The sequence below is a fragment of the Heterodontus francisci genome, chromosome 37 (genome assembly GCF_036365525.1).
Source record: "Heterodontus francisci isolate sHetFra1 chromosome 37, sHetFra1.hap1, whole genome shotgun sequence".
NCBI classification, from domain to species: domain Eukaryota; kingdom Metazoa; phylum Chordata; class Chondrichthyes; order Heterodontiformes; family Heterodontidae; genus Heterodontus; species Heterodontus francisci.
Genome location: NC_090407.1, coordinates 6702908 through 6715483, shown reverse-complemented (window position 1 = coordinate 6715483; position 12576 = coordinate 6702908).

The window sequence follows — 12576 nt, the reverse complement described above, 5'->3', positions numbered from 1 at the left end:
CCCCTCACAGTACCCACTTACAGAGTTCCCCCTCCCTGCCCGCTCACAGTACCCACTTGCAGAGTTCCCCCTCCCTGCCCCCCCTCAGTACCCACTTGCAGAGTTCCCCCTCCCTGCCCGCTCACAGTACCCACTTACAGAGTTCCCCCTCCCTGCCCCTCACAGTACCCAATTACAGAGTTCCCCCTCCCTGCCCGCTCACAGAACCCACTTACAGAGTTCCTCCTCCCTGCCCGCTCACAGTACCCACTTGCAGATTTCCCCCTCCCTGCCCGCTCACAGTACCCACTTGCAGAGTTCCCCCTCCCTGCCCCTCACAGTACCCACTTACAGAGTTCCCCCTCCCTGCCCGCTCACAGTACCCACTTGCAGAGTTCCCCCTCCCTGCCCCTCACAGTACCCACTTGCAGAGTTCCCCCTCCCTGCCCCCCTCAGTACCCACTTGCAGAGTTCCCCCTCCCTGCCCCTCCTCAGTACCCACTTGCAGAGTTCCCCCTCCCTGCCCCTCCTCAGTACCCACTTGCAGAGTTCCCCCTCCCTGCCCCCCCTCAGTACCCACTTGCAGAGTTCCCCCTCCCCCCCCCCTCACAGTACCCACTTGCAGATTTCCCCCTCCCTGCCCCCCCTCAGTACCCACTTGCAGAGTTCCCCCTCCCTGCCCCCCCTCTGTACCCACTTGCAGAGTTCCCCCTCCCTGCCCCTCCTCAGTACCCACTTGCAGAGTTCCCCCTCCCTGCCCCCCTCAGTACCCACTTGCAGAGTTCCCCCTCCCTGCCCCCCCTCAGTACCCACTTGCAGAGTTCCCCCTCCCCGCCCGCTCACAGTACCCACTTGCAGAGTTCCCCCTCCCCCCCTCACAGTACCCACTTGCAGAGTTCCCCCTCCCTGCCCCTCCTCAGTACCCACTTGCAGAGTTCCCCCTCCCTGCCCCCCCTCAGTACCCACTTGCAGAGTTCCCCCTCCCCCCCCTCACAGTACCCACTTGCAGATTTCCCCCTCCCTACCCCCCCTCAGTACCCACTTGCAGATTTCCCCCTCCCTGCCCCCCCTCAGTACCCACTTGCAGAGTTCCCCCTCCCCCCCCCACAGTACCCACTTGCAGAGTTCCCCCTCCCTGCCCCCCCTCAGTACCCACTTGCAGAGTTCCCCCTCCCCCCCCTTACAGTACCCACTTACAGAGTTCCCCCTCCCGCCTGCTCACAGTACCCACTTGCAGAGTTCCCCCTCCCCCCCTCACAGTACCCACTTGCAGAGTTCCCCCTCCCCCCCTCACAGTACCCACTTGCAGAGTTCCCCCTCCCTGCCCCCCCTCAGTACCCTCTTACAGAGTTCCCCCTCCCCGCCTGCTCACAGTACCCACTTGCAGAGTTCCACCTCCCCCCCCCTCACAGTACCCACTTGCAGAGTTCCCCCTCCCCCCCCCTCACAGTACCCACTTGCAGAGTTCCCCCTCCCCGCCCGCTCACAGTACCCACTTGCAGAGTTCCCCCTCCCTGCCGCCCCTCAGTACCCACTTACAGAGTTCCCCCTCCCCGCCTGCTCACAGTACCCACTTGCAGAGTTCCACCTCCCCCCCCCTCACAGTACCCACTTGCAGAGTTCCCCCTCCCCGCCCGCTCACAGTACCCACTTGCAGAGTTCCCCCTCCATGCCCCCCCTCAGTACCCACTTACAGAGTTCCCCCTCCCCGCCTGCTCACAGTACCCACTTGCAGAGTTCCACCTCCCCCCCACTCACAGTACCCACTTGCAGAGTTCCCCCTCCCCGCCCGCTCACAGTACCCACTTACAGAGTTCCCCCTCCCCGCCTGCTCACAGTACCCACTTACAGAGTTCCCCCTCCCCCCCCCTCACAGTACCCACTTGCAGATTTCCCCCTCCCTGCTTCACTCACATTTGCAGATTGAGTTTAGCGGCAATGACCGATGCCAAGAATAATTCAAAATTCACGCTTAACTTACGCAGCCTTTGCAGGCACCGGGGACTCTCACCTCGGTGGCGCCAGCTTTTCAAAGACGGGAAAGTGAAGGCATGTGAGTGCGGCATGTCGTGCAGAGGATCACGAACGTCTGTTAGGATCCCAGCCACTTATATACTAATCCATGCAAAACACTATTTAACATATTTAAACTACAATCCCTTCGCTTCATAGAGGAGGTGCTGCCACTGAACCTTGCTGCCTCCGAGGCACTACGGCATCGGGTTCCATGGTGGACGAATCTGCACCGATTCCCTGGCCCACCCCATCCCGCCAGAAAACCCACCTCCCAACGGCACATAAAACCCAGCCCCATGAGTCTGAAAAGCTACCACTGGGTCTCTGCTTAAACACAAAACCATATATTTCCATGCCGCCCCCTCCTGTTGGGATTATAAAATTTGCAAGTCTGTAGCCTCTAATTAGCCTAGAGTGGAATACCAACTAGACAGGGTAGAGTACATCCGGGGGTCTCAGCTGAGATCTCTTGAGTAAAAATAGACTACCTGCCCTGCAACCATGTACACACGACACGGTGAGAGTAATCACTCAGTATCAGAACGAGGCCCCTGATTACTCAGTGAGTGGATATGTCAAGTGGTGTGGAAATTGTGTTGTACAGACCAGAAAATTCCCTGTTAGATCCGTTGCTGTTTGTTGTTCGGTTAGCTCACCTCAACAGGGGTGACAATGGAAGGCAAGGCCGGATAAGGAAAACTGCAATCTCTGAATGACAGAGGCGGAGGGTGGGGTGCGAAGAATCAGCTTGGATTCCTGCTTTTGATCAGCTCCTGTTCTGATGAAAGGTCATCGACCTGAAATGTTAACTCTGTTTCTCTCTGCACAAATGCTGCCAGACATGCTGAGTATTTCCAGCATTTTCTACTTTGAATTTCAGATTTCCCTCAAGCATCCATAGTATTTTGCTGTTGTGATTCCTGGGATGAAGGGGTTGCCTTATGAGGAAAGGTTGAGCATGTTGGGCCTATAACCATTGGAGTTTAGAAGAATGAAAGATGATCTTGTTGATTCTGAGGGGACTTGACAGAATGGATGTTTAAAGGATGTTCCGCCTTAGGGGAGAGACTAGAACATGGACACGGTTTAAAAATTAGAAGTGTCCCATTTAAGATGGAGATAAGGAGAATTTTTTTCTCTCAGAGGGTTGTTAGTCTCTGGAATTCTGTTCCCCAGAGAGCAGTGGAGGCTGGGTCATTGAATATATTCAAGGCTGAGTTAGATAGATTCTTGATTGACAAGGGAGTCAAAGGTTATGGCAAGTAGACAGGAATGTAGAGTTGAGGCCGCACGTAGATCAGCCATGATCTTATCAAATGGCAGAGCAGGCTTGAAGGGCCGAATGGCCCGCTCCGACTCCTAATGTACGTGTGAGGAGCGAATGGACTTGCTATGATTTTGCTCATAATTGAACGGGCTGCTGATGTTCACTGGCCAGTTTCTGATATAACCAATGATGCCCCAACAGGACCCCACATATTAGAGGGCCAGGACTTCATGTCATGTAATCGGTTGAATGTCTATCACTGTCACATTCCTGGGCTTTCTCTTTTGCCAGCTTATCTAGGCTTCCCTCCTCCTCCTCCACTATTCTGCTGCAACCAGTTACACTTCCTCTGCACCCATTCTCTTTTTATATACTTGTCTCAAATTCAGCTCATTGCAAGGCAAAAGTGGGTGGTAATGGGATGGAACAGGTTTTAAGCAAGTGCAGAGGAAGGGAAAGCGGGGAGGGGGGTGAAAGAACTGCCATCTCTCTTCCAGGAATGCCCACCTTTTGCCTTGCACCACCATCCACTTTGTCATTTAATCGTTTCTGCCATCCACTCGTTCACAGATTTTCTGTTTTGTTTATTCCTCCCCTTCCCTGGTCTGTACTTAAAAAGTCACTGACCTGAAGCGTTACCTCTTTCTCTCTCCACAGATGCTGCCAGACCTGCTGAGTATTTCCAGCACTTTCTGTTTTTATTTAAAATGCACAGAGCAGTCTAATGCGAGTGTATTAGGTGTTAATAAGGTAATGGGATCAGTTGAATGATACACTTCATAAAGAATAATTGATGATGGGAGTGACTACAAGAAAAAGAATCTCTTCAATGGAAAGGTTGCCGTTTAGATTAGATTAGATTAGAGATACAGCACTGAAACAGGCCCTTCGGCCCACCGAGTCTGTGCCGACCATCAGCCACCCATTTATACTAATCCCATATTCCTACCAAACATCCCCACCTGTCCCTATATTTCCCTACCACCTACCTATACTAGTGACAATTTATAATGGCCAATTTACCTACCAACCTGCAAGTCTTTTGGCTTGTGGGAGGAAACCGGAGCACCCGGAGAAAACCCACGCAGACACAGGGAGAACTTGCAAACTCCACACAGGCAGTACCCAGAATCGAACCCGGGTCCCTGGAGCTGTGAGGCTGTAGTGCTAACCACTACGCCACTGTGCCGTTAATCAGGAGATTAGTTTCATCCCCTGCGATCGTCCTATTTTTCCAATTTTCCGTTTCGAAGATAATAACTCACACTGGTTCCAGAGGCACAGGCACTGGCACTGGTACAGTGACTTGTTCAAATGGCCAGTTTCGTGTGGAACAGTGCTGTGTGCTGCTAGCTTCAGAGTGGAGAAATAGGGCGAGAAGCCGAGACAGACTATCCTATTCACATGGGGCAATCCTGTTCTCACAGGATTACTGGTCTCGATTAGGACTGAAATGCTGACTGATTTTTTTTTTCTCTGCTGCCTTATCTCTGGCCTTGTGGCACTGAGGCCAACCTCAGCACCCAGCAGAGATCGGCAAACCCATTGTAGAACCAGGAGCCTTCCTGGTTTGTAGAGATCAGTGGAACTGCCTTCCTTTAGCTTCCATTGCCTTTGAATGATAAAGCTGAAAATATCACTCAGCTTTGCAATATTCAGCCTGCTTCCTTTCAGATGTAAGTTCATGATATCAATGGGCAAGAAACTGGCCTGCAGAAAGTTGCAAACTCCAGGCAATCTGTGGCAGGCAGTAGATTCAATCCTGAACTGCCCATCCCATCAAGTGTCTCAGAACAAAAGAGTGTGTAATAGGGAGGAGAAAGAGTTTTCATTGTCAACCCTCCTTGCATATTTGCCTGAGGTTATGCAACTCAGCATTTGACCCAATTTAAACAGCATTTGTCAAACCAGAGGGAAAAGAATTAGTTTTGAAGTGTAGCTGCACATTATGAGTAATTAATCACTATTATTACATGAATACATCGGAAGTGTGCTGCTCTTTGTATTTAGTGTTTCTTATAAATATCTAACAAAGGGTCAATGGAGATCTGCAAACAGACAGGCGTGTCCTTGAGGGTACTTGGGCGAATGGTGTTTGGAACAGGTCCAAGCCTGAATGTGAACTGGCCAAACTGCACAAAATGCTGGAGCCTCCTTCCAAGTCAAGACTTGAGCATTACAGCTCTGTGTAGCTCACACCAAACACCGGATCCAGGTGGCAAGGGATGTTTCAGAGACACATGTCTGCCTGATCTAATGTGGTTAAAGCTGACCTTAAAATTACAGCCAGGCTGTTCAGGAGTGAAACAAAAACAAGAAATGCTGGATTCACTCAGCAGGTCTGGCAGCATCTGTGGAAAGAGAAGCAGAGTTAACGTTTCGGGTCAGTGACCCTTCTTCGGAACTGACAAATATTAGAAAAGTCACAGATTATAAACAAGTGAGGTGGGGGTTGGGCAAGAGATAACAAAGGAGAAGGTGCAGATTGGACCAGGCCACATAGCTGACCAAAAGGTCACGGAGCAAAGGCAAACAATATGTTAATGGTGTGTTGAAAGACAAAGCATTAGTACAGATGTTCAGGAGTGATGTCAGGAAGCACTTCTTCACACAAAGGGTATCAGAAATCTGGAACTCTCTAATCCCCTAAACTCCCAGACGTTTGGGACAAGTTTTCAGGGATATTGTTTAGTTTATCATTCCAGCGTCTCAAATTATGTGTGTGTTTTTTAAATTCAATCTTGGGATGTGGGCATCAGTGGCAAGGCCAGCACCTATTGCTTACCCCTGGTTGCGCTTGAGAAGGTACTGGTGGGGGCTGCCTTCTTGAACCACTCCAGTCTGCGTGGTGAAGGTGCTTCCACAGTGAGTGCTTTTCCAGGATTTTGACCCAGCAATGATGAAAGAGCAGGCGATATTTTTATTTTTTTATTTTTTTAAAATTTAGAGATACAGCACTGAAACAGGCCCTTCGGCCCACCGAGTCTGTGCCGACCATCAACCACCCATTTATACTAATCCTATACTAATTCCATATTCCTACCACATCCCCACCAGTCCCTATATATTTCCCTACCACCTACCTATACTAGGGGCAATTTATAATGGCCAATTTACCTATCAACCTGCAAGTCTTTGGCATGTGGGAGGAAACCGGAGCACCCGGAGGAAACCCACGCAGACACAGGGAGAACTTGCAAACTCCACACAGGCAGTACCCGGAATTGAACTCGGGTCGCTGGAGCTGTGAGGCTGCGGTGCTAACCACTGCGCCACTGTGCCGCCCCAAATGTGGCTATGTCTCATTCCTGAGATGGAGGGATCTCAATGAATGGTGCAGCAGGCTCGATGGGCAGAATGGCCTCCTCCTGCTCCTCTTTCTTATGTTTTTTTAATGTTTATGTCAGGATGGTGTGTGTGACTTGGAGGGGAACCTGGAGGTGCTGGTGTTCCCATGAACTTGGCTCCCCTTGTCCTTCTAGGTGGCGGAGGTCACAGTTTTGGGAGATGCTGTTGAAGAGGAGCGGGTCGTGGGGGCAGCAGTGCTTCAGTTGAAGCCCCCACCTCTAATTAAGGTAATTTGGAATTATGGAATGAAAGAGTAATTTTGGTAAATACACTTTGGACTTTGACACGACAGATCTCAAATTTCAATCCTGCTCTGAATTAAAGCTTCCTATAGTGCAGGAGCCGTGCGAGTGGCACGAACGAGTTTCTCTGCCACAAGCTGGAACCTGAAAGGAACCCCACTGGTTTTCTCTAGAGCCGGAAGCTGGAGAGCACCTGTTATTACTGGGCCTCCCTGATCAATAAATATCAGCAAGTTTACTTTAAAGTTGCAGCAGATTGGGTGAGACCGAGACATCGGAAACTGCCGCAAGCAGGGGTCTTGTATTGGTGTACCGCAGTGTTAGTGATTCAGCATTGGCAGAGGGAAGCATCAGGGTGCATACAGTATCCTGGGCTTTATTAATAGAGGCATAGAGTACATGAGCAAGGAAGTTATGTTGAACTTGTATAAGACATTAATTCGGCCTCCGCTGGAGTATTGCGTCCAATTCTGGGCACCCGCACTTGAGGAAAGACGTGAGGGCATTGGAGAGAGTGCAGAAAAGATTCACGAGAATGGTTCCAGGGATGAGGAATTTCAGTTATGAAGATAGATTGGAGAAGTTAGGACTGTTTTCCTTGGAGAAGTGAAGGCAGAGAGGTGATTTGATCAAGGTATTCAAAATCACGAGGGGTCTGGACAGAGTAGATAGAGAGAAACTGTTCCCACTCGTGAAAGGATCAAGAACGAGAGGGCACAGATTTAAAGTATTTGGTAAGAGAAGCAAAAGTGACATGAAGAAAAGCTTTGTCACGCAGCGAGTGGTTAAGGTCTGAAATGCGCTGCCTGAGAACATGGTGGAGGCAGATTCAATTGAAGCATCCAAAAGGGAAGTAGACAGTTATATGAAAAGGAAGAATGTGCAGGGTTATGGGGGGGAAGGCAGGGGAATGGAACTTGAGGGAATTGCACTTTCAGAGAGCTCGTGCGGACACGATGGGCCGAATGGCCTCCTTTTGTGTAGCAACTAAGAAAATAAAAAATAAGGGTTCACACGAACCAAAACTGAATTCCCTTTCCTGAAAAGCCTGTGGATGGGTGATCCGACATGGAGCAGAGAAAAAAAGGATTTATCGTGCATGTCTGCTGTGTTTGACCTGTCGTGGAGAAAGCTGATCCATGATAATTGGTGAGTAATTGAGGTGATCACAGAAACTCGAGGACGATGACACACAATGAAGGAGAGACAGGCTCTACATGCCAACCCTACGTCTGATTTTCTGATGGCAGCCCTGCATTCACAGAGCGGTGAAGAACCTCACTCACCAGCCAGGAGTACCCCTGACCCCAGGGTCCTGAGGCCAATTGTAACAACAACAACTTGTATTTATGTAGCGTAATAAAACATACGAAGGCGCTTCACAGGAGCAATATAAAAACAAAATTTGACACCGAGCCACATGAGGATATATTAGTGCAAATAGCAAAATCCTAGTCGAAGAGGTAAGTTTGAAGGAGTGTCTGAAAGCGAGATAGAGAGGGGGAGAGGTTCAGAGAGGGAATTCCAGAGCTTCAGGCATAAAAAGAAAGACTTGCATTTATATAGCACTTTTCATGACCCCAGAACGACTCAAAGTATTTTACAGCCAATATTTTTGAAGTGTAGTCACGGTTGTAATTTTGGAACCGTTACCAAGGCAGTTGAAAGGGTGTCTACCAATGATAGATCGATTAAAGTTGGAGATACTCAAAAGGCTAGACTTTGAGGAGCGCAGAGATCTCAGCTGTTTGTGCAGCTGGAGGGAATTACAGGGATAGGGAGGGCTGAGACAATGGTGGGATTTGAAAATAAGGATGAGAATTTTAAAACTAAGGTATTACTTAACTGGCAGCCAGTGTAGGTGAGTGAGCACTGAGGTGATGGGGGAACGGGACTTGGTGGAGGTAAAGACATGGGTAGCAGAGTTTTGAATGACCTGAATTTTGTGGAGGGTTGAATGTGGGAGGCTGACCAGGAGACCGTTGGAATAGTCAAATCTGGAGGTAACAAAGGCATGGATGAGGGTTTCAGCCACAGATGAGCTGAGGCAGGGGCGGAATCAAGGGACGTTACGGAGTGCATGAGTCACAAAAAGTTAGTGTGCAGTAGAGGCCTGCTACCCGAACCCAATGGGAACCGACGTCATGTGTCGGCTTCGGGTCGGGCCCATCTTCAGGGTCCGGCTTTCGGGCTCGGGTCGGGTTGGGCCGAATCCAGGTTGAGTTGGGTCGGGTCGGGACGGGCACACACGGTAAGTGCTCTGCTGGTAAGTACAGAAATTAAAAAACTTACCTGAGCTGGGAGTCCGGGACGAAACTGAGTCTGTGCAGTGAGCGAGTGACGTCACTATGATGTCATCACGCATGCGCTGCAGCTTCCTGCAGGTTCGGTGTCAGGAAGGTAAGTAAACGGATGGTCGGATTGGGCTCGGGTCAGGTCGGGTCCGGGGCTAAATCGGAGGGACTCGGGCTGAGTCGGGCTCGGGTCCGCTGTGGTTCGGTCGGGTTCGGGTCAGGTTCCTTTTTCCAGAACTGAGCAGGCTTCTGGTGTGCAGGTACAGCAAGTAATAAAGAAGGCTAATGGAATGCTATCCTTATTACGAGAGGAATTGAAAATAAAAGTAGGGATGTTACGCTTCAGTTATACAGGGCATTGGTGAGACCACATCTCGAATACTGTGTGCAGTTTTGGTCTCCTTATTTAAGGAAGGAAGTAAATTGGTTGGAGGCGGTTCAGAGGAGGTTTACTAGATTGATAACTGGAATGAGTGGGTTGTCTTATGAGGAAAGGTTGGACAGACTGGGCTTGTTTTCACTGGAGTTTAGAAGAGTGAAGGGAGACTTGATTGAAGTTTATCAGATCCTGAACAGTCTTGACAAGGTGGATGTGCAGAGGATGTTTCCTCTTGTGGGCGTCTGTTTTAAAAATTAGGGGTCACCCTTTTAGGACAGAGATGAGGAGACATTTTTTTCTCTCAGAGGGTTGTACGACTTTGGAACTCTCTGCCTCAGAAGGTGGTGGAGGCAGGGTCATTGAATATTTTTAAGGTGGAGGTAGATAGATTCTTGTTAGGCAAGGAAATCAAGTGATATCGGGGATAGATGGGAGTGTGGAATTCGAAACACAAACAGGTCAGCCATATTGAATGGCGGAGCAGGCTCGAGGGGCCGAATGGCCTACCCCTGCTCCTAATTCGTATGTTCATATGTGGAAATACAGCATGGCTACCTGACCCGAACCCGACGGGACCCGATGACATGTGTCAGATTCTGATCGGGTCGGGTCGCTCTTCCGGGTCTGGCATTCGGACTCGGGTCGGGCCAGGTCGGACACAGTGGCAGTGCTGCCTTTTGGTCAGGGAGGGAAAGGGAAGTAAGAGTAAGGGTAATTAATTTCTGGTAGTCGAATCGGGTCAGGTCAGGTCAGGTCAGGTCGGGTCGGGCGCGGGAAAAAAACCAAAGGACTCGGGCCTGGGTCGAGTTCAGGTTAGATGTGGTCGGGTCAGGCCCGGGTCGGGTTTCAATTGTGTACCCGAGCAGGCCTTTATGTGGAAATAGGCAGTCTTACACCTACACAAGCACAGAGATACATGTGACACACAGATACTGGACACTCCCACAGTACTGTTACTGCTCCGACGTCATAAATTGGCCAGAATACGGTAGAAGCCCAGTGGAGAAGCCAGCAGGCACTTGACCCAAATAGATTTTGCACAAATCTTATCTTGATTTTGTGCTTTCAACAAGATGTTGAAAATTATGCATTAAAGAAGGAAGATCGAGGTGATTTGTAAAAAGTACAGAAGTAATTGAAATACCAACCTTAAGAGGATAGATGTGCATTATCACCTCACTCAGAAATGTTGCAAAGTGCTTTGCGCAATGAATTATCTTGAAATGCTGCGACTATTGGAATGTAGGCAAATTGGGCAGCCATTTTGTGTACAGCTCACAGCAATGAGGTGAATAACCAATTAATACATTGCTGGTGTTAGTGAGGAAGGAATATTTGCCAGGACACAAGCAGAACCCCCTATTCTTCTTTGAATAGAGCCCTGGGATTATTACTGTCTCCCTAAACACTGGAATAGGCAGAACAAGCCTTAGTTTGGAATTTCATCTATCGGATGGCACCTCTGTACTGGGCCTGTATTCTCTGGAGTTTAGAAGAATGAGAGGTGATCTCATAGAAACGTACAAAATTCTTAAAGGGATAGACAGGGTAGATGCAGAAAGGATGTTTCCCCTGGCTGGGGAGTCTGCAACCAGGGTGCACAATTTCAGAATAAAGGGCAAGCCATTTAGGACTGAGATGAGGAGGAATTTCTTCACTCAGAGGGTGGTGAATCTTTGGATTTCTCTGCCCCAGGGGCTGGTGGAAGCTCAGTCACTGAGTAAGTTCAAGACAGAGATCGATAGATTTCTAGTTGCTAATGACATGAAGGGATATGGGGATAGTGTGGGAGTATGGTGTTGAGGTAGATGATCAGCCATGATCTAGAATGGCGGAGCAGGCTCGAAGGGCTGAATGGCCTACTCCTGCTCCTATGTTCCACTGATAATTCAGCACACCCTCAATGTGGCACCAGAGTATAGGTCTAGATCACAAGCTGATATTCTTGGGATGGGGGCTCACGGCACTGAACCAAGCTTTACTACCGAAATAATCTAATATCCTTAATGTTCAGCCTCTTGTCTTAACTTGTGTCTCATTCATGTAAGAGGAGTTGGGCTAATTTGAGCAGATGGCTTTGAGCCTCCCACAATCCTGCCAATCCCTAAGGAGTAATAAAAGCTGAAAAGATATGAGTTACGTAATGGAGAGAGACACTGGTCTGCTATTTGATAAGGCCAAGTTTGCTTCAAACAAGTCAGCGGTTTGATGAATAAAAATCAATATGGTGAAATGTTAGTTGAGTGGGAAAGGCTTCTGCACCCAGGTCCCTTTGTTCTGCGTTACTTATCTCTGCTGTATTTTTGCTTTAATGAGTAGAAAGGGTATAATCTGTTTTTTGTACGTGGCTGTTTTTCCATTATTGCTTGAGGTCTTTTTCTTCAACCACCTGTTGGTTTTATACTGTATCGGCAGTGATGAAAAGTCCTTTCTGTTCCCTGGACATCTCCTTTTCTACTGGGTTATTCAGATGTGAGTTACAACAGTCTTTGATCATAAATCTGCTGCATGTCACCGCAATGCAGTTTCTGTGTTTCTGGCAGAGACACAGTTTGCTTCTTAAGATACAATTACACAATCACTGACAGACTAAATTGTGTAATTAAACAAATATTGTACAGTAGCAATATAGGTGCTTGGAGGGGGTGGGGGGAGGGGGATGTGTTCGCTAACTACACAATATCCTTCGCCATGTGTTACAGCCCGACAGTCACCTCCTCCCCTTTCTGATCAGCCATGGCCCAGTTGGAGCACTCTTGCCTCTGAGTTAGAAGGTTGTGGGTTCAAGTCCCACTCCTGCAACTTGAGCACAAGAGTCTAGGCTGACTCTCCAGTGCAGTGCTGAGGGAGTGCTGCATTGTCGGAGGTGCTGTCTTTTGGGTGAGACGATAAACGCGAGGCTCTGTCTGCTCCCTCAGGTGGATGTAAAAAATCCCATGGCACTATTTCAAAAACCAGGGGAGTTCTCCCCGGTGTCCTGGTCAATATTTATCCCTCAATCAACATCAGAAAAATGGATTATCTGGTCATTATCACATTGCTGTTTGTGGG